The sequence below is a fragment of the Aethalodelphis obliquidens genome, unplaced genomic scaffold (genome assembly GCF_003676395.1).
Source record: "Aethalodelphis obliquidens isolate GAN/ISIS:26980383/991018 unplaced genomic scaffold, ASM367639v1 scaffold64, whole genome shotgun sequence".
Taxonomy (NCBI): domain Eukaryota; kingdom Metazoa; phylum Chordata; class Mammalia; order Artiodactyla; family Delphinidae; genus Aethalodelphis; species Aethalodelphis obliquidens.
Window position 1 is genome coordinate 1250460 of NW_020838008.1, and position 18631 is coordinate 1269090.

Genomic DNA, 18631 nt, shown 5'->3' on the forward strand with positions numbered 1-18631 from the left:
GTCTGTGTCTTTATTCCTGTCTTACCCCTAGGCTCTTCATGACATTTTTTCCCTTAAATTCCATATATATGTGTTAGCATATGGTATTTGTCTCTCTCTTTCTGACTTATTTCACTCTGTATGACAGACTCTAGGTCTATCCACCTCATTACAAATAGCTCAATTTCGTTTCTTTTTATGGCCGAGTAATATTCCATTGTACATATGTGCCACATTTTCTTTATCCATTCATCTGATGATGGACACTTAGGTTGTTTCCATCTCCGGGCTATTGTAAATAGAGCTGCAATGAACATTTTGGTACATGACTCTTTTTGAATTATGGTTTTCTCAGGGTATATGCCCAGTAGTGGGATTGCTGGGTCATATGGTCGTTCTATTTGTAGTTTTTTTTTTTTTTATAAATTTATTTATTTTATTATTTATTTATTTAGGCTGTGTTGGGTCTTTTGTTGCTGTGCACGGGCTTTCTCTAGTTGTGGTGAGCAGGGGCTACTCTTCGTTGCAGTGCACGGTCTTCTCATTGCGATGGCTTCTCTTGTTGCAGAGCACGGGCTCTAGGCACATGGGCTTCAGTAGCTGTGGCACACTAGCTCTAGAGCACAGGCTCAGTAGTTGTGGCGTATGGGCTTAGCTGCTCCACAGCATGTGGGATCTTCCCAGACCAGGGCTTGAACCCGTGTCCCCTGCATTGGCAGGCAGATTCTTAACCACTGCGCCACCAGGGAAGCCCTATTTGTAGTTTTTTAAGCAACCTCCATACTGTTCTCCACAGTGGCTGTATCAATTTACATTCCCACCAACAGTGCAAGAGGGTTCCCTTTTCTCCACACCCTCTCCAGCATTTATTTTTTCTAGATTTTTTGATGATGGCCATTCTGACTGGTGTGAGATGATATCTCATTGTAGTTTTGATTTGCATTTCTCTAATGATTATTGATGTTGAGCAATCTTTCATGTGTTTGTTGGCAGTCCATATATCTTCTTTACAGAAATGTCTATTTAGGTCTTCTGCCCATTTTTGGACTGGGTTTTTTGGTTTTTTTTGTTATTAAGCTGCAGGAGCTGCTTATAAATATTGGAGATTAATCCTTTGTCAGTTGCTTCATTTGCAAATATTTTCTCCCATTCTGAGGGTTGTCTTTTGGTCTTGTTTATGGTTTCCTTTGCTGTGCAAAAGCTTTGAAGTTTCATTAGGTCCCCTTTGTTTATTTTTGTTTTTATTTCCATTTCTCTAGGAGGTGGGTCAAAAAGGATCTTGCTGTGATTTATGTCATAGAGTGTCCTGCCTATGTTTTCCTCTAAGAGTTTGATAGTTTCTGGCCTTACATTTAGGTCTTTAATCCATTTTGAGCTTATTTTTGTGTATGGTGTTAGGGAGTGATCTAATTTCATACTTTTACATGTAGCTGTCGAGTTTTCCCAGCACCACTTATTGAAGAGGCTGTCCTTTCTCCACTGTACATTCCTGCCTCCTTTTTCAAAGATAAGGTGACCATATGTGCGTGGATTTATCTCTGGGCTTTCTTTCCTGTTCCATTGATCTATCTTTCTGTTTTTGTGCCAGTACCATATTGTCTTGATTACTGTAGCTTTGTAGTATAGTCTGAAGTCAGGGAGCCTGATTCCTCCAGCTCCGTTTTTCGTTCTCAAGATTGCTTTGGCTATTTGGGGTCTTTTGTGTTTCCATACAAATTGTGAAATCTTTTGTTCTAGTTCTGTGAAAACTGCAAGTAGTAGTTTGATAGGGGTTGCATTGAATCTGTAGATTGCTTTGGGTAGTAGAGTCATTTTCACAATGTTGATTCTTCCAATCCAAGAACATGGTATATCTCTCCATCTATTTTATTCCATCTATTTGTATCTTTCATCAGTGTCATAATTTTCTGCATACAGGTCTTTTGTCTCCTTAGGTAGGCTTATTCCTAGATATTTTATTCTTTTTGTTGCAATGGTAAATGGGAGTGTTTTCTTGATTTCACTTTCAGATTTTTCATCTTTAGTGTATAGGAATGCCAGTGATTTCTGTGCATTAATTTTGTAACCTGCTACTTTACCAAATTCATTGATTAGCTCTAGTAGTTTTCTGGTAGCATCTTTAGGATTCTCTATGGATAGTATCATGTCATCTGCAAACAGTGACAGCTTTACTTCTTCTTTTCCAATTTGGATTCCTTTTATTTCCTTTTCTTCTCTGATTGCTGTGGCTAAAACTTCCAAAACTATGTTGAATAAGAGTGGTGAGAGTGGGCAACCTTGTCTTGTGCCTGATCTTAGTGGAAATGCTTTTAGTATTTCACCATTGAGGACGATGTTGGCTGTGGGTTTGTCATATATGGCCTTTATTATGTTGAGGAAAGTTCCCTCTATGCCTACTTTCTGGAGGGTTTTTATCATAAATGGGTGTTGAATTTTGTCGAAAGCTTTCTCTGCATCTATTGAGACGATCATATGGTTTCTCTCCTTCAGTTTCTTAATATGGTGTATCACGTTGATTGATTTGCATATATTGAAGAATCCTTGCATTCCTGGAATAAACCCCACTTGATCATGGTGTATGATCCGTTTAATGTGCTGTTGGATTCTGTTTGCTAGTATTTTGTTGAGGATTTTTGCATCTATGTTCATCAGTGATATTGGCCTATAGTTTTCTTTCTTTGTGACATCCTTGTCTGGTTTTGGTATCAGGGTGATGGTGGCCTCGTAGAATGAGTTTGGGAGTGTTCCTCCCTCTGCTATATTTTGGAAGAGTTTGAGGATAGGTATTAGCTCTTCTCTAAATATTTGATAGAATTTGCCTGTGAAGCCATCTGGTCCTGGGCTTTTTTTTGTTGGAAGATTTTTAATTACAGCTTCAATTTCAGTGCTTGTGATTGGTCTGTTCATATTTTCTATTTCTTCCTGATTCAGTCTTGGCAGGTTGTGCATTTCTAAGAATTTGTCCGTTTCTTCCAGGTTGTCCATTTTATTGGCATAGAGTTGCTTGTAGTAATCTCTCATGATCTTTTGTATTTCTGCAGTTTCAGTTGTTACTTCACCTTTTTCATTTCTAATTCTATTGATTTGAGTCTTCTCCCTTTTTTTCTTGATGAGCCTGGCTAATGGTTTATCGATTTTGTTTATCTTCTCAAAGAACCAGCTTTTAGTTTTATTGATCTTTGCTATCGTTTCCTTCATTTCTTTTTCATTTATTTCTGATCTGATTTTTATGATTTCTTTCCTTCTGCTAACTTTTGGGTTTTTTTGTTCTTCTTCCTCTAATTGCTTTAGGTGCAAGGTTAGGTTTTTTATTCGAGATGTTTCCTGTTTCTTAAGGTAGGCTTGTATTGCTATAAACTTCCCTCTTAGAACTGCTTTTTCTGCATCCCATAGGTTTGGGGTCGTCGTGTCTCCATTGTCATTTGTTTCTAGGTATTTTTTAATTTCCTCTTTGATTTCTTCAGTGATCACTTCGTTATTAAGTAGTGTATTGTTTAGCCTCCATGTGTTTGTATTTTTTACAGATCGTTTCCTGTAATTGATATCTAGTCTCATAGCATTGTGGTCGGAAAAGATACTTGATACAACTTCGATTTTCTTAAATTTACCAAGGCTTGATTTGTGACCCAAGATATGATCTATCCTGGAGAATGTTCCATAAGCACTAGAGAAAAATGTGTATTCTTTTGTTTTTGGATGGAATGTCCTATAAATATCAATTAAGTCCATCTTGTTTAATGTATCATTTAAAGCTTGTGTTTCCTTATTTATTTTCATTTTGGGTGATCTGTCCATTGGTGAAAGTGGGGTGTTAAAGTCTCCTACTATGAATGTGTTACTGTCGAGTTCCCCTTTTATGGCTGCTAGTATTTGCCTTATGTATTGAGGTCCTCCTATGTGGGGTGCATAAATATTTACAATTGTTATATCTTCTTGAATCAATCCCTTGATCATTATGTAGTGTCCTTCCTTGTCTCTTCTAATAGTCTTTATTTTAAAGTCTATTTTGTCTGATATGAGAATTGCTACTCCAGCTTTCTTTTGGTTTCCATTTGCATGAAATATCTTTTTCCATCCCTTTACTTTCAGTCTGTATGTGTCTCTAGGTCTGAAGTGGGTCTCTTGTAAACAGCAAATATATGGGTCTTGTTTTTGTATCCACTCAGCCAATCTGTGTCTTTTGGTGGGAGCATTTAGTCCATTTACATTTAAGGTAATTATCGATATGTATGTTCTTATTCCCATTTTCTTAATTGTTTTGGGTTCGTTATTGTAGGTCTTTTCCTTCTCTTGTGTTTCTTGCCTAGAGAAGTTCCTTTAGCAGTTGCTGTAGACCTGGTTTGGTGGTGCTGAACTCTCTCAGCTTTTGCTTGTCTGTAAAGGTTTTAATTTCTCCATCAAATCTGAATGAGATCCTTGCTGGGTAGAGTAATCTTGGTTGCAGGCTTTTCTCCTTCATAACTTAAAATATATCCTGCCAGTCCCTACTGGCTTGCAGAGTTTCTGCTGAAAGATCAGCTGTTAACCTTATGGGGTTTCCCTTGTGTGTTATTTGTTGTTTTTCCCTTGCTGCTTTTAATATGTTTTCTTTGTATTTAATTTTTGACAGTTTCATTAATATGTGTCTTGGCGTGTTTCTCCTTGGATTTATCCTGTATGGGACTCTGTGTGCTTCCTGGTCTTTATTAACTATTTCCTTTCCCATATTAGGGAAGTTTTCAACTATAATCTCTTCAGATACTTTCTCAGTCCCTTTCTTTTTCTCTTCTTCTTCTGGAACCCCTATAATTCAAATGTTGGTGTGTTTAATGTTGTCCCAGAGGTCTCTGAGACTGTCCTCAGTTCTTTTCATTCTTTTTTCTTTATTCTGCTCTGCAGTAGTTATTTCCACTATTTTATCTTCCAGGTCACTTATCCGTTCTTCTGCCTCAGTTATTCTGCTATTGATCCCATCTAGAGTATTTTTCATTTCATTTATTGTGTTGTTCATCATTGTTTCATCTTTAGTTCTTCTAGGTCCTTGTTAAATCTTTCTTGCATTTTGTCTATTCTATTTCCAAGATTTTGGATCATATTTACTATCATTATTCTGAATTCTTTTTCAGGTAGACTGCCTATTTCCTCTTCATTTGTTAGGTCTGTGGGTTTTTATCTTGCTCCTTCATCTGCTGTGTGTTTTTCTGTCTTCTCATTTTTCTTATCTTACTGTGTTTGGGGTCTCCTTTTTGCAGGCTGCAGGTTCATAGTTCCCGTTGTTTTTGGTGTCTGTCCCCAGTGGCTAAGGTTGGTTCAGTGGGTTGTGTAGGCTTCCTGGTGGAGGGGACTAGTGCCTGTGTTCTCGTGGATGGGGATGGATCTTGTCTTTCTGGTGGGCAGGTCCACGTCTGGTGGTGTGTTTTGGGGTGTCTATAGACTTATTATGATCTTAGGCAGCCTCTGTGCTAATGGGTGGGGTTGTGTTCCTGTCTTGCTAGTTGTTTGGCATAGGATGTTCAGCACTGTAGCTTGCTGGTCGTTGAGTGAAGCTGGGTGATAGTGTTGAGATAGAGATCTCTGGGAGATTTTCGCCGTTTGATATTATGTGGAGCTGGGAGGTCTCTTGTGGACCAGTGTCCTGAAGTTGGCTCTCCCACGTCAGAGGCACAGCACTGACTCCTGGTTGCAGCACCAAGAGCCTTTCATCTACACGGCTCAGAATAAAAGGGAGAAAAAGTAGAAAGAAAGAATTAGTAGAAGTAGAAAGAAAGAAAGGAGGGAGGGAAGGAGGGAGGGAGGAAGGAAGGAGGGAAGGAAGGAAAAAAGAAAGAAAGAAGATAAAGTAAAATAAAGTAAGATAAAATATAATAAAGTTATTAAAATAAAAAAATATTAAGAGAAAAAAAACGGACGGATAGAGTCCTAGGAAAAATGGTGGAAGCAAAGCTATACAGACAAAATCTCACACAGAAGCATACACATACACACTCACAAAAAAAGGAAAAGGGGGAAAAAATCATAAATCTTGCTCTCAAAGTCCACCTCCTTAATTCCGGATGATTGGTTGTCTATTCATGTATTCCACAGATGCAGCGTACATCAAATTGACTGTGGAGCTTTAATCCGCTGCTCCTGAGGCTGCTGGGAGAGATTTCCCTTTCTCTTCTTTGTTCTCACAGCTCCCAGGGGCTCAGCTTTGGATTTGGCCCCGCCTCTGCGTGTAGGTCGCCGGAGGGCGTCTGTTCTTCGCTGAGACACGACGAGGTTAAAGAAGCCTCTGATTCGGGGTCTCTGGCTCACTCAGGCCGGGGGTGGTGCGGGGGGGGGTTGGGAGGGGCACGGAGTGCGGGGCGGGTCTGCGTCGGCAGAGGCCGGCGTGACGTTGTACCAGCCTGAGGCGTGCCGTGCGTTCTCCCGGGGGAGTTGTCCCGGGTTTCCGGGACCCTGGCAGTGGCGGGCTGCACAGGCTCCCCGGAAGTGGGGTGTGGATAGTGACCTGTGCTCGCACACAGGCTTCTTGGTGGCGGCAGCAGCAGCCTTAGCGTCTCATGCCTGTCTCTGGGGTCCGCGCTTTTAGCCGCGGCTCGCGCCCGTCTCTGGAACTCCTTTAAGCAGCGTTCTTAATCCCCTCTCCTCGCGCACCAGGAAACAAAGAGGGAAGAAAAAGTCTCTTGCCTCTTAAGCAGGTCCAGACTTTTCCCCGGACTCCCTCCTGGCCAGCCGTGGCGCACTAACCCCCTGCAGGCTGTGTTCACACCGCTAACCCCAGTCCTCTCCCTGCCTCCTACCGAAGCCGGAGCCTCAGCTCCCAGCCCCGCCCGCCCCGCCTCTCGGGCTGGTGAGTGCCGATCGGCACAGATCCTCTGTGTGTGAATCTCTCCGCTTTGCCCCCCGCACCCCTGTTACTGTGCTCTCCTCCGCGGCTCCGAAGCTTTCCCCCTTCGCCACCCGCAGTCTCCGCCTGCGAAGGGGCTTCCTAGTGTATGGAAACCTTTCCTCCTTCACAGCTCCCTCCCATTGGTGCAAGTCCCGTCCCTATCCTTTTGTCTCTGTTTATTCTTTTTTCTTTTGCCCTACCCAGGTACGTGGGGGGTTTCTTGCCTTTTGGGAGGTCTGAGGTCTTCTGCCAGCGTTCAGTAGGTGTTCTGTAGGAGTTGTTCCACGTGTAGTTGTATTTCTGGTGTATCTGTGGGGAGGAAGGTGATCGCGTCTTACTCTTCCGCCATCTTCCCGGAAGCTCTCATTGTGGTTTTAATTTGCACTTCCCTAAAGACTAATGATGTTGGACGCTTTCTCATGTGCTTTTCGGCTATTTGCACATCTTCAAGGGTCTGTTCAAGCCTTTTACCCATTTAAATAAATTGGGTTGTACATTTTTTTTTAAACAACAGGAATTTATTTTTTAATAAATTTATTTATCTATTTTTGGCTGTGTTGGGTCTTTGTTGCTGTGCGTGGGCTTTTCTCTAGTTGCGGCGAGCAGGGACTACTCTTTGTTGCAGTACGTGGGCTTCTCATTGCGGTGGCTTCTCTTGTTGCAGGAATACAGGCTCTAGGTGTGTGGGCTTCAGTAGTTGTGGCACGCAGGCTCAGTAGTTGTGGCACACAGGCTTAGCTGCTCCGCAGTATGTGGGATCCTCTGGGACCAGAGCTCGAACCCGTGTGCCCTGCATTGGCAGGCGGATTCTTAACCACTGTGCCACCCCAGGAATTTATTTTCTTACAGTTTTGGAGGCTGTAAGTCTGAGACCAGGCTATAATCTTACAATGGGATAGTACTCAGCAATTAAAAAGAATAAACTAGTGTAGTTCACCTTTGTAAACAGTTGCTGGTGAATATGCAGAATGATACAACTGCTTTGGAGCATTATTTTGGGTGTTTCTTAAAAAATTACACATACATCTTCCTTATGACCCAGCAATTCCACCCAAGATAAATAAAAACATATGTCCACACAATGACATATGCATGAATATTCATAGCAGCTTTATTTGTAGTAGCCCCAAAGTGGAAACAACCCAAATGTCCCTCATCTGGTGAATAGAAAAACTGTGAAACATCCATACAGTAGAATACTACTCAGAAATAAAAATGAATTAACTCTGGGGCTTCCCTGGTGGCGCAGTGGTTGAGAGTCCGCCTGCTGATGCAGGGGACGCGGGTTTGTGCCCCGGTCCGGGGGAATCCCACGTGCCACGGAGCGGCTGGGCCCGTGGGCCATGGCCACTGGGCCTATGTGTCCAGGGCCTGTGCTCCGCAACGGGAGAGGCCGCAGCGCTGGGAGGCCCGCATACCGCAAAAAAAAAAAAAAAAAAAAAAAAAGAATTAACTCTTTATATGTGCTATAACATGAATGAATCAAAAACATGATACTTCCCAAATGAAGGCAAACATAAAAGAGTACACACTGTATAATTCCATGTATATGAAGTTCTACAACAGGCAAAGCTTATTTATAGGAACAGACAGAAATGGATCAGTGTTGCTTTTAGGGAAGGGTGTGGGGAGGATTTCCTGGGAAGGGCAGAAGGGAATTTTCTGGGGTGATGGCGATGTTCTATATATTGTTTAGAGTGATCACACTGAAGTATACAATTGTCAAAATTCATCAATTTAAACATTTAAGATCTGTACATTTCATAGTATATAAATTATATCTCTTTAAAAAAACTGAATTAAGCTTCAATTTATTTATTTATTTATTCGGCTGTGTCGGGTCTTCATTGCGGCGCAAGGGCTTTTCTCTCTAGTTGCCTCGAGCGGAGGCTGCTCTTCATTGAGGTGTGTGGCCTTCTCATTGCGGTGGCTTCTCTTGCTTCTGAGCACGGACTCTAGGCATGTGGGCTTCAGTAGTTGTGGTGCACAGGCTCAGTAGTTGTGGCGCACAGGATTAGTTGCTCTGTGGCATGTGGGATCTTCCTGGACCAGGGCTTGAACCCATGTCCCCTGCCTTGGCAGGCGGATGCTTAACCACTCACTGTGCCACGAGGGAAGTCCCTATGCCTCAATTTTAGATTGCTATCACCAGGTGGCAGTGGAAACTAATTTCTAAGAGTCCAACTGTAAAGTGTGTGCAATGCCTAAGATTTGTAAATCATTCTATTAGTGAGTGTTCTTGAAAGCATGAGGCACAGTTCTGTAAGCATGAATTTTAAATTTCAATCAGTAGTATTGTGCTGGAGGTCTCTTTGTGTTTCTTACCCTCCCCCTGCCCCATTCAGCACCGTGTTTTAAAGATCTAACTACTCTGTTGTGTGTCTATCTAGCTCATTGCTCCTTACTGTGACAGAACATTCCAGTGATGGATGCCTCATTGTGTCCAGCCCTCCAATCACCACAAATAACTTTGTGATAAAATATCCTCTTACATGTTCTTTATGCACCTGCGTAAGAATTTCTCTAATGATATAACCAGGAGTGGGGTCCTTCCCAGCTCCACTCATAATATTTATTTATTTGTACATTTTTATCCCCTCTACTTCATAAATTCCCCCAAAACTCTTTGTGCTAAAACAGCTGAATCCAGGCAACATCCCAAACTTTTAAATTAAAGGAAATGTATGCTGTGAGTCGTTTTATTTGTATGTTTCTCTGTAAAATGTGTAGTGCTCTTTGTGATGTCGTTTAAATTTACAAAATAGTATTGTTGACTAAGATTTTTTCTTTCTTTTTTTTTTTTTTTTTTTGCGGTACGCGGGCCTCTCACCGCTGCGGCCTCTCCGGTTGCGGAGCACAGGCTCCGGACGCACAGGCTCAGCGGCCATGGCTCACGGGCCCAGCCGCTCTGCGGCACGTGGGATCCTCCCGGACCGGGGCACGAACCCGTGTCCCCTGCATCGGCAGGCGGACTCTCAACCACTGCACCACCAGGGAAGCCCAGATTTTTTTAATATAATTTATTTTTTCATTTATTTTATTTCTGGTTGTGTTGGGTCTTCGTTGCTGCATGCGGGCTTTCTCTAGTTGGGGCGAGCGCGGGCTATTCTTCGTTGCAGTGCACGGGCTTCTCATTGTGGTGGCTTCTCTTGTTGTGGCGCATGGGGTCAGTAGTTGTGGCTTGCGGGCTCTAGAGCACAGGCTCAGTAGTTGTGGCACACGGGCTTAGTTGCTCTGCGATCTTCTCACACCAAGGATCGTGCCCGTGTCCCCTGCATTGGCAGGCAGATTCTTAACCACTGAGCCACCAGGGAAGTCCCTGTTGACTAAGATTTGAACCTCCAAATTGATAATCATGGATTATCTTCTACTGAATAAATTTCTCCTGATTCTTTGTGGTAAAACAGCTGAATTTAAGCAACATTCTAAATTTTAAATTACAGGTGATGTTTTAGAACAAGAAGTTTTCTCAACAGTGGCACTATTGACATTTTGGGCCTGATAATTCTTTGCTATAGAGGGCTGTCCTGTGCATTATAGGATGTCCCTGGCTACTACCCACTAGATGCCAGTAGCATTCCTCCTCCCTGGTTGTGACAACCAAAAATGTCTCCAGACATTGTCAAATGTCCAATGAGGGGGGCAAATCACCTCCAGTTGGGAACGACTGTTTTATGGTAAACAAACTCTGGGATTCACTTGGAACCCTTTTGCTAGACTCTCCCCCCCCCACTTTTGATTTTTAATAAATTTATTTATTTATTTTTGGCTGCATTGGGTCTTTGTTGCTGCGCGTTGGCTTTTCTCTAGTTGCAGCGAGAGGGGGCTACTCTTCATTGTGGTAGGTGGGTTTCTCATTGTGGTGGCTTCTCTTGTTGCGGACCATGGGCTCTAGGCGTGCGGGCTCAGTAGTTGTGGCGCACGGGCTTAGCTGCTCCGCGGCATGTGGGATCTTCCCGGACCAGGGCTCGAACCGTGTCCCCTGCATTGGCAGGCAGATTCTTAACCACTGCGCCACCAGGGAAGCCCCCCCCCCGCACCTTTCTTTCTGTCAGTTTATTTCTACCCTAATCTCAACTACAGACTTGTATTACATGGTCATTTAAAAAATGTTCGTTCCTGCTTTCTAGCTGGAATAACGTTCTTTCTGGAGATACTTACCAGAGCCCTTAGCCTCTTAGTGGACTGAGCACCAAATAGTCTTTGCTAGGTTTCCTGGCTTCCCTGTCTCAGACACTAAAGTGCATCAGAGGAGGAAGAGGGAGTCAGAATTCTCCTTGTGTCTGCTCCCGGAGGAATCCAGAAGAGCAGGTAGAACCCCACAGTGGCTGATAAGATCTTAAGAGTCTGTTGACCCAGTCTGCAAGGGGAACAGAAAAAGGGGGTCTCTCTTTTTAGTTCTCACATCCTCTCCCCTCCTCTCTCTAGATCTCTCTCTTTATTTATTTATTTATTTATTTATTGGTTTGCACTGGGTCTTAGTTGTGGCAGGTGGGCTCCTTAGTTGCGGCTTGCCAGCTCCTTAATTGCGGCATGCATGTGGAATCGAGTTCCCTGACCAGGGATCGAATCTGGGCCCCCTGCATTGGGAGCTCAGAGTCTCAACCACTGCGCCAGCAGGGAATTCTCTCTCTAGATCTCTTTTGTAACAATTTTTATCTACAGTCCTTGGATAAGCACCCAGAGTGATGACTGTCCCCTATATTCCTCAGCACACTAGCACTGTAACTTTCTCAGGAAATTTCTCTGTGTGGGAATTTCCTGGTGGTCCAGTGATTAAGACTCAGCACTTTCACTGCTGAGGGCCCGGTTTAATACCAGATCAGGGAACTAAGATCCTGCAAGCCAAGCAGCATGGTCAAAAAAAAAAAAAAGAAACGTTCTCTGTGGTCAAATAAGTGAGGGCAACACTGCCTACTGAATCCCTGTCTCGGACAATGGCAATGCCCATTAGATCATTAAAGACATTGAGATGTCTTTAATGTGTGAAGGCGTTACCACCCCTAGTCCTAGGAGCAACAGCAAAAGCTGCAGCTGTGCGAGCGAGACCGTTGCACAGGAATTTAGGAGGAGGGATGCAGCTCCTCAGATGTCTTTTTTTTTTTTTTGGCCGTGCTGCACGGCATGCAGGATCTTCCCTGACTAGGGATTGAACCCAGGCCATGGCAGTGAAAGTGCAGAGTCCTAACCACTGGACTGCCAGGGAACTCCCTCAGATGTCTATTTTTAACCTAGCATTTCCCAGATTGACTACAGAACTTTCCCATTCCTCCTCCATTGTTTAACAAATATTTATCGGTATTAACACCCCCAGAGCTGGTGTCCCAAGGAACACAGTTTGGGAAATGTTGTCTTAGCTATTAACAACTTACATCTTTTGTAAATTGCCTTCAAAAGCCATTAATGTGTTCATTCTTTTATTCAAAACACTGTTGGGCATCCACCATCCTAGTATGAGGACTACAAAGATTACTCGTCCCAGCAGCACCCCCGGCAGACAGATGAATCAGATTGTGTCAGTAGATATGTGAAGGTCTGAGCCAGATATTGGGGAAACAGTGGAACCCAGTGATTAATTCTGACACTGGAGTTCTGATAACCTTCACAGATCAGGCAATACCTCGCTAAGCCTAGAATACAAGATCGAGTCCCTTAATCCTTACAGTGTCAGGGGCTTGTTAGAAAGGCAGAATCTCAGGTTCCACGTTGGAACTACCAAGTCAGAACCTGTGCTTTAACAAGATCTCCAACGGATCTTTTTGTATATTACTGTTTGAGAAGCACTGCCTTAAAATGAGCACACTGTCTGACAAGAAAGTAAACAGAAACAAAATGCAGTTCTGTGTGATGTCTTGGCCAAAGGCTGACCTAGCAGCCTCCAGGCCAGGCCAGTCAGACAGGATAGGAAGGGAAGATGGGCAGAGGCAACGAGTGTCTTCTTTCCTCTCCTCACCCTCACCCAGCAATGACTGATTCAGCAGGTAAGGCTACAGGCATGTCATCCGGTAGCAGGAACAGGTAATGAGGCCATACCTGTGGTCCTTCCTGCCTAGATGTCTGCCATGACTGGGTAGGCATAATGGGTTTGACTGGAAGGAAGGGAAAGAGTAGGGTTTGGAGGGGAAGTGGGTATTTCCCATTACCCTCCCAGAGATACCATCTCTGCTCTGGACCAGGCAAATGGCCAGCCACAGAGCCACAGAGCCCAGGGTTCAGGGCTCAGGGCTCAGGAACTTTTAGCTTCTTCCTCTTGATCCTCAACATTTGTTGAGGGAAGAGGTACAGGGAGGGTTCATGGCACCCCAACCCACTGGGAAGGAAAGAAGTTCAGGGCGAGCGCACCTCGACGCTGAGCAGGTGGCCCAGTTTTGCAATCTCTTTCCCTCCACAGGTCATGCGCTTGTCTGGGTGTAGCCCTGGGCACTGGTGGGGCGAGCTCTGTGGGCTACAGTGAGACTGAGGGCAGGCTGGGCCTTTGCTAGGGGTCCTGGTGAGGACCCGGGAGAAGGCTTTTCCCACAGACTAGGCTGTGATGGGTGGAGGGCGACTAGCCCAGGGTGGGGGTAACTAAGGGGAAGAAAACCGAAAACCACAACATAAATAACCACAATGAAGGGGAGCAGAATATGCCACCCCCAAATAAATGCTTTGATAAATTGATTGTTTTGAGATGTAAGCACTTGAAAAATAGCAAATGTAGGGAGAGGCTTTCTCTGAACTCTCCTTATCTGCCTAAGGATAGATCTTCCAGAAGAACTCATTTGTCATAGAGTCCCTCCCCGGTGGTATCATCAACTAGGGAAGAGAGGAGACTGGAAGTTGATAGCACACCCAGAAGATAAACTTTGTCATGAACTACCATACCTTCAATCTAAGGGCCCATTCATCTGTCCTTAAAATCATTTCCTCTCACCTGGGAGTCCTACATTCCCTGCCCGAACCCCCACCCCTTCCCTATTAAGATGGTATTTAATCCTGAATTCTAAGCCACCTCGGGGCATTCGTTATTCACTTCCCCCTGGGTATCTCCAATGAGGTATACAGGTTAATCAACTTCTATTTGTTTTTCTCTTGTTAATCTGTCTTTTATTACAGGGGTCTCAGCTAAGAACTCAGAAGGGTAGAGAAAACATTATTTTTTCTCCCCTACAACAGCAAAACAAAACAAAACAGCGAAGTACCAACACCAGCACTGCCCCTGCCCTTAGGAGGTCTTACGTGTGATGCATCTCCCAGCAGGGGGTGCCTCTCTGCACCCTCCAGGGGCCAGAAGAGATGAGGTGAGCACCCAGTGCCTGAATACACCAGGATGAAGACTTCTAGCTATTCTACCTAGATACTCCAAAGGTAAGTCAGGCAGCAGTAGACAGAGATGGGATAGGGAGGTGGCATTTGAAGCAGAGGGAAGGGCCAACAGAAAGGCCCAAAGGCAAGACCACACTCACCTGGGTGGGAAGAGGGATCAACTTACATATCTCCATCCAGTTCTGATGAAGCTGGCCCTATTGTGTTTTCTACTCTCCAAGGACACCATTCATACCCTGTGCCTGTCACTGTTGGTAGAGTCCCTGTTTGTTCCCCAAGGACAGGACTACTTGTGACTCACTTTGTTTCCCAGCAGCCCACTACAGGGCCCAACCTAACCCTGACTGTAAGACTAAGAGCTCCCCATAACTCCACGGTAGGTGCTCAGGACACCTGGATCCGTTGTAGCAACCCTGCTCCTGCAGGCAACCTCCTCAGAAGGGTACCTGTCTCACCACCTCCTACTCTTTTCTGAAGAAAGGGTTAACTTAGAGAGTTGTTTGCTGAGGTTCCTGACAGGAACCAGGCCAAGGCATATCTGGGGGCGGATTCCTTGGCTGGGACTTGCCAGGGTCAGTCTGGTTTGTTCCTGATAACGTGAGCAGAGGATGATATATGTGTGCTCTAAAAAAACCAAATAAAATTCTGGCTGCAAAAGTAATTCATGCTCATTGTAGAAAAATTGGAAAATAAAGAAAAATATAAATGAAAAAATAGATACCACCTTTAATCCCACCACCTAAAGGCAACCTCTTTATACATTTTGGTGAATTCCTTCCAAGTTTTTTTTTCCCCCTTTGCATATCTGTGTACATATTTAACATAGCTGAGATCATACTGGCTATGAGTTTCATGCCTTCCTTTTTCACTTGGCAGTACATTATAAGCTCTTACTCATTTGCTGTAATCATCATTAATATTCCATCCTACCCGTATATAATTTAGTTAGGTATGTCCCTGTAGTGGTTACAGATTTATATCACACTTCGACTGGGAATGTGCAGAAAAACTGTGATTTCTATATTCTTCGTCTCTAGCTGATCTAGTCTCCTGCACAACTTCCTACCTCCTTAATAGGGAAAATTAACAGTGGGTCTAACTAAAGAATAATCTGAAGAAATAATTTGAATAGCCTGCCTTTAAGGGTTTTATCTTTCTATGTAATCCCATTTTGCATGTCAGAAACCTTAGTCTTCCTCTTTGCATCTTTTCTGTAACAAATTCTAACCCCTGTTCCTCCTGCCTTCTCATGGATACAGAATCGGCCAGGGTCTCAGCAGAAAACAGATGGCTTACTCAACGCAGTCACTGAAGAGTTTCATAATAGGACTACCTACAAAGATGCCAGCAAGCCTAGGGCAACACGTAAGAAATGGTGAGGCACTCAGGACCAGAAATGTGTGAGGGCGTTACCACCCCTAGTCCTAGGAGCAACAGCAAAAGCTGCAGCTGTGCGAGCGAGACCGTTGCACAGGGATTTAGGAGGAGGGATGCAGCCATGGCCTCCCCTGTGGTCTGGCTGAGAGGGAACTAGGGGAGTAATGACTCTGACATCTCTCTCCACCTGCCCTCTATCTCTTTTCAGGGCCTCCCATTGGCCCAACTGAATGGGAAGGCAGGGGAACAAGTATTCTGCAGAGGTCAACCTCCCAGTATACAGAGAGAGTGGAAAACGGTGGACAAAGGATTTGAAGGGGCAAGTGAATAACTAGCCCACGTGATTTGTGCTGAGGAGGAAAAAACCAAAAGAAACAGGCACATTAATACTTTTCAAATCCTATCTATTATTGGACTTCCAAGTTGCTTCTTATTTTCACTTCTATAAATAATGTTTTTTCAAATGGGGACATCTCTCAAACTCTAAATTTTCTACTGAAGTTAATATATAATGAGAAGAGGTGCAGGGTCTCCCAGAGTCCAATTGTATTAGTTAAGTCTCTCTCTCTCTTTTTTTTTTTGCCGTGCCGCTCAGCTTGTGGGATCTGAGTTCCCCGACTAGGGGTTGATCCCGGGCCCTGGGCAGTGAGAGCACAGAGTCCTAACCACTGGACTGCCAGGGATTCCCAAGTTAAGTCTCTTTTGTTTATAAGTTACAAAAACACACCAGAGCTAGATTAAACTGAAAAAAAAAAGAGGGGGACATTAATTATCAGGATTATTAGGGTACTAGAGAGTCTCCCAAGGCCCAGTGGACTTCAGGAGTATAGGAACAGCAGCTGCAAGGAGCAGCTGCTCCCCCTAGGGCTGAGGCAGCCCACACCGTCATCCCACCCTCATGGCTAAGACCCAGACCTTGTAGGAGAGGGTGTAGCTGTGGTTCACAGGATGGTAGAGAAGTCACTATGGTGCTGCACTGGCAGAGCAGAATATGCTGGAAATCCACCCTCTAGAGTGCTTGGGATGTATTTACTGGGGTCCCTCTTCTACAAAACCACCTGTAGCAGTAGTGCGAGGGGAAGCTGGGGCGTTTGGATGATGGTGGCCACTGTGCACTGTAGGAGTTGGATGCTAAAGAAGCCATCTGTCCTGCAGGAAGCTGATGCAAGACAAGTCACTTGCATCGCAGGAGCTGGATACTGGAAAAGCTGTCCAGGCTGTAGAAGCCAGGTGCTGCCTGCCACAGGGGCGGGCTGAGCAGAGCACACCGGAATCCGGAAGGAAAATCCCTCCTACAATGTCTCTCCAGTGCCCTCTACTGACAAAGCTTACCATCTGTCAGCTCGCAAAGGAAAAATTTTGAGATGATCCACTACATTTCTGCAGAGCAGACAATGAAGATTGAATTTGGAGCTGAGAGGCAATAGATTGAGAACTAGCACAATCCCAACTCCATATGCCCATAGGAGGGACGATGACTGATCCAGCTGGTGCCACCCCTGGATTGGTCAGTCACCTGTGCTGAGAATGGAACTGCATTCATAAAAAGAGAAGCAGTGAGCATGGACAGGCAGGTGCAAGAAAGCCAGCTGGTCACCAAGCAGCCTTCGGGATCTCCAGGGGAGAGAAACAAGCACCTTAGTCATTAGAGAAATTGTCTGTCCTATAGATCAAGGACATTTCATCAAGCTTCACCATGGTTTGAAAAAATACTCCTCAAGACTACCCGTTTTCTTTTATTCAAACATGCAGCTCACCAAGAAACCTTCTGATGTTTCCTCCCATCTACACAAAACCAGATGAGGGACAGATTTTGGGCAGTGGCTACGTATTCTGCTGTTTGAAAAGGGATATCATCCACCATAATCTAATAAATCAGCCTTTGATGTTATCAGCCATGGGTGTTATTAGTGAAAGTCTGTCACCAAGAATTTGTTCTTATGTGGTGCAGTAAGAAGTAAGGTTCTGACCCTGAGGAGCTGAGAACCAGGTTTTGGACTCGAGGGACTCAGTCAGGGTGTTCTCCTGAAGGATCTGTAGCCTACATCCTACACAACATCACTGCTAGCACATTCCCCAAGGAAGAACCCTGAAGAACCCATGGATATATCGAATTCTATATATGTCCAACCAACAATCAACCTTCCTTCCTCCCTTCCTTCCTTCCTTCATAAATAAACAGCATATTTACTACTGAGCCAGCACTGTTTTTTTTTAATTAATGAATATTTTATTTTTGGCTGCATTGGGTCTTTGTTGCTGCGTGTGGGCTTTCTCTGGTTGTGGCGAGCGGGGGCTACTCTTCGTTGTGGTGTGCGGGCTTCTCATTGTGGTGGCTTCTCTTGTTGTGGAGCACAGGCTCTAGGCACACAGGCTTCAGTAGTTGTGGCGTGCGGGCTCAGTAGTTGTGGCTCATGGGCTGTAGAGCACAGGCTCAGTAGCTGCGGTGCACAGGCTTAGTTGCTCTGTGGCATGTGGGATCTTCCTGGACCAGGGCTCGAATCCACGTCCCCTGCATTGGCAGGCGGATTCTTAACCACTGTGCCACCAGGGAAGTCCAACAACCATTCTTTAGTTGCTGGACTTTTGGGCTGTTTCCAGTCTTTCACTAATTTATGTAACACAGAGATGAATGTCTTTGTGTTTAGTGTTCTTTTTGCTGTTGTTTTGTATTTCAAGTGATTCCTTTAGGATAGATAATCAGATTTGGAAATAAATTGGTGTCAAATCGTATCCTCCACTTTTTGGGGGGGAAGAGCATGAATATTTTATAGACATTTGAGACCTACTTACTGCCCAATGACTTCAGAAATGTACCAATTACAGTCCCACTAGAGGCTATTTCAGGACATCCTGACTTGGAGTATTACAGTTTGAAATGTGTGCATGCGTGTGTGTGCATACCTGTGAAATCTTGCTTTCTTTACACTTCTTTAGTTAATATTGGGGTTGGACGTTCATCCCACACTTGTTATCTCTTGTCCTCTTTTGAGAGTATTCTGTTCAAGTCCTTCACAGTTGAGAAGTATTTTATTTCAATCTCTGGGGAATTTCATGTCCCAGATTCTCTGTTCTGCCCTCTTTTGGTTGGAGAGGGGCTCTTTTCCCACCTGTAAA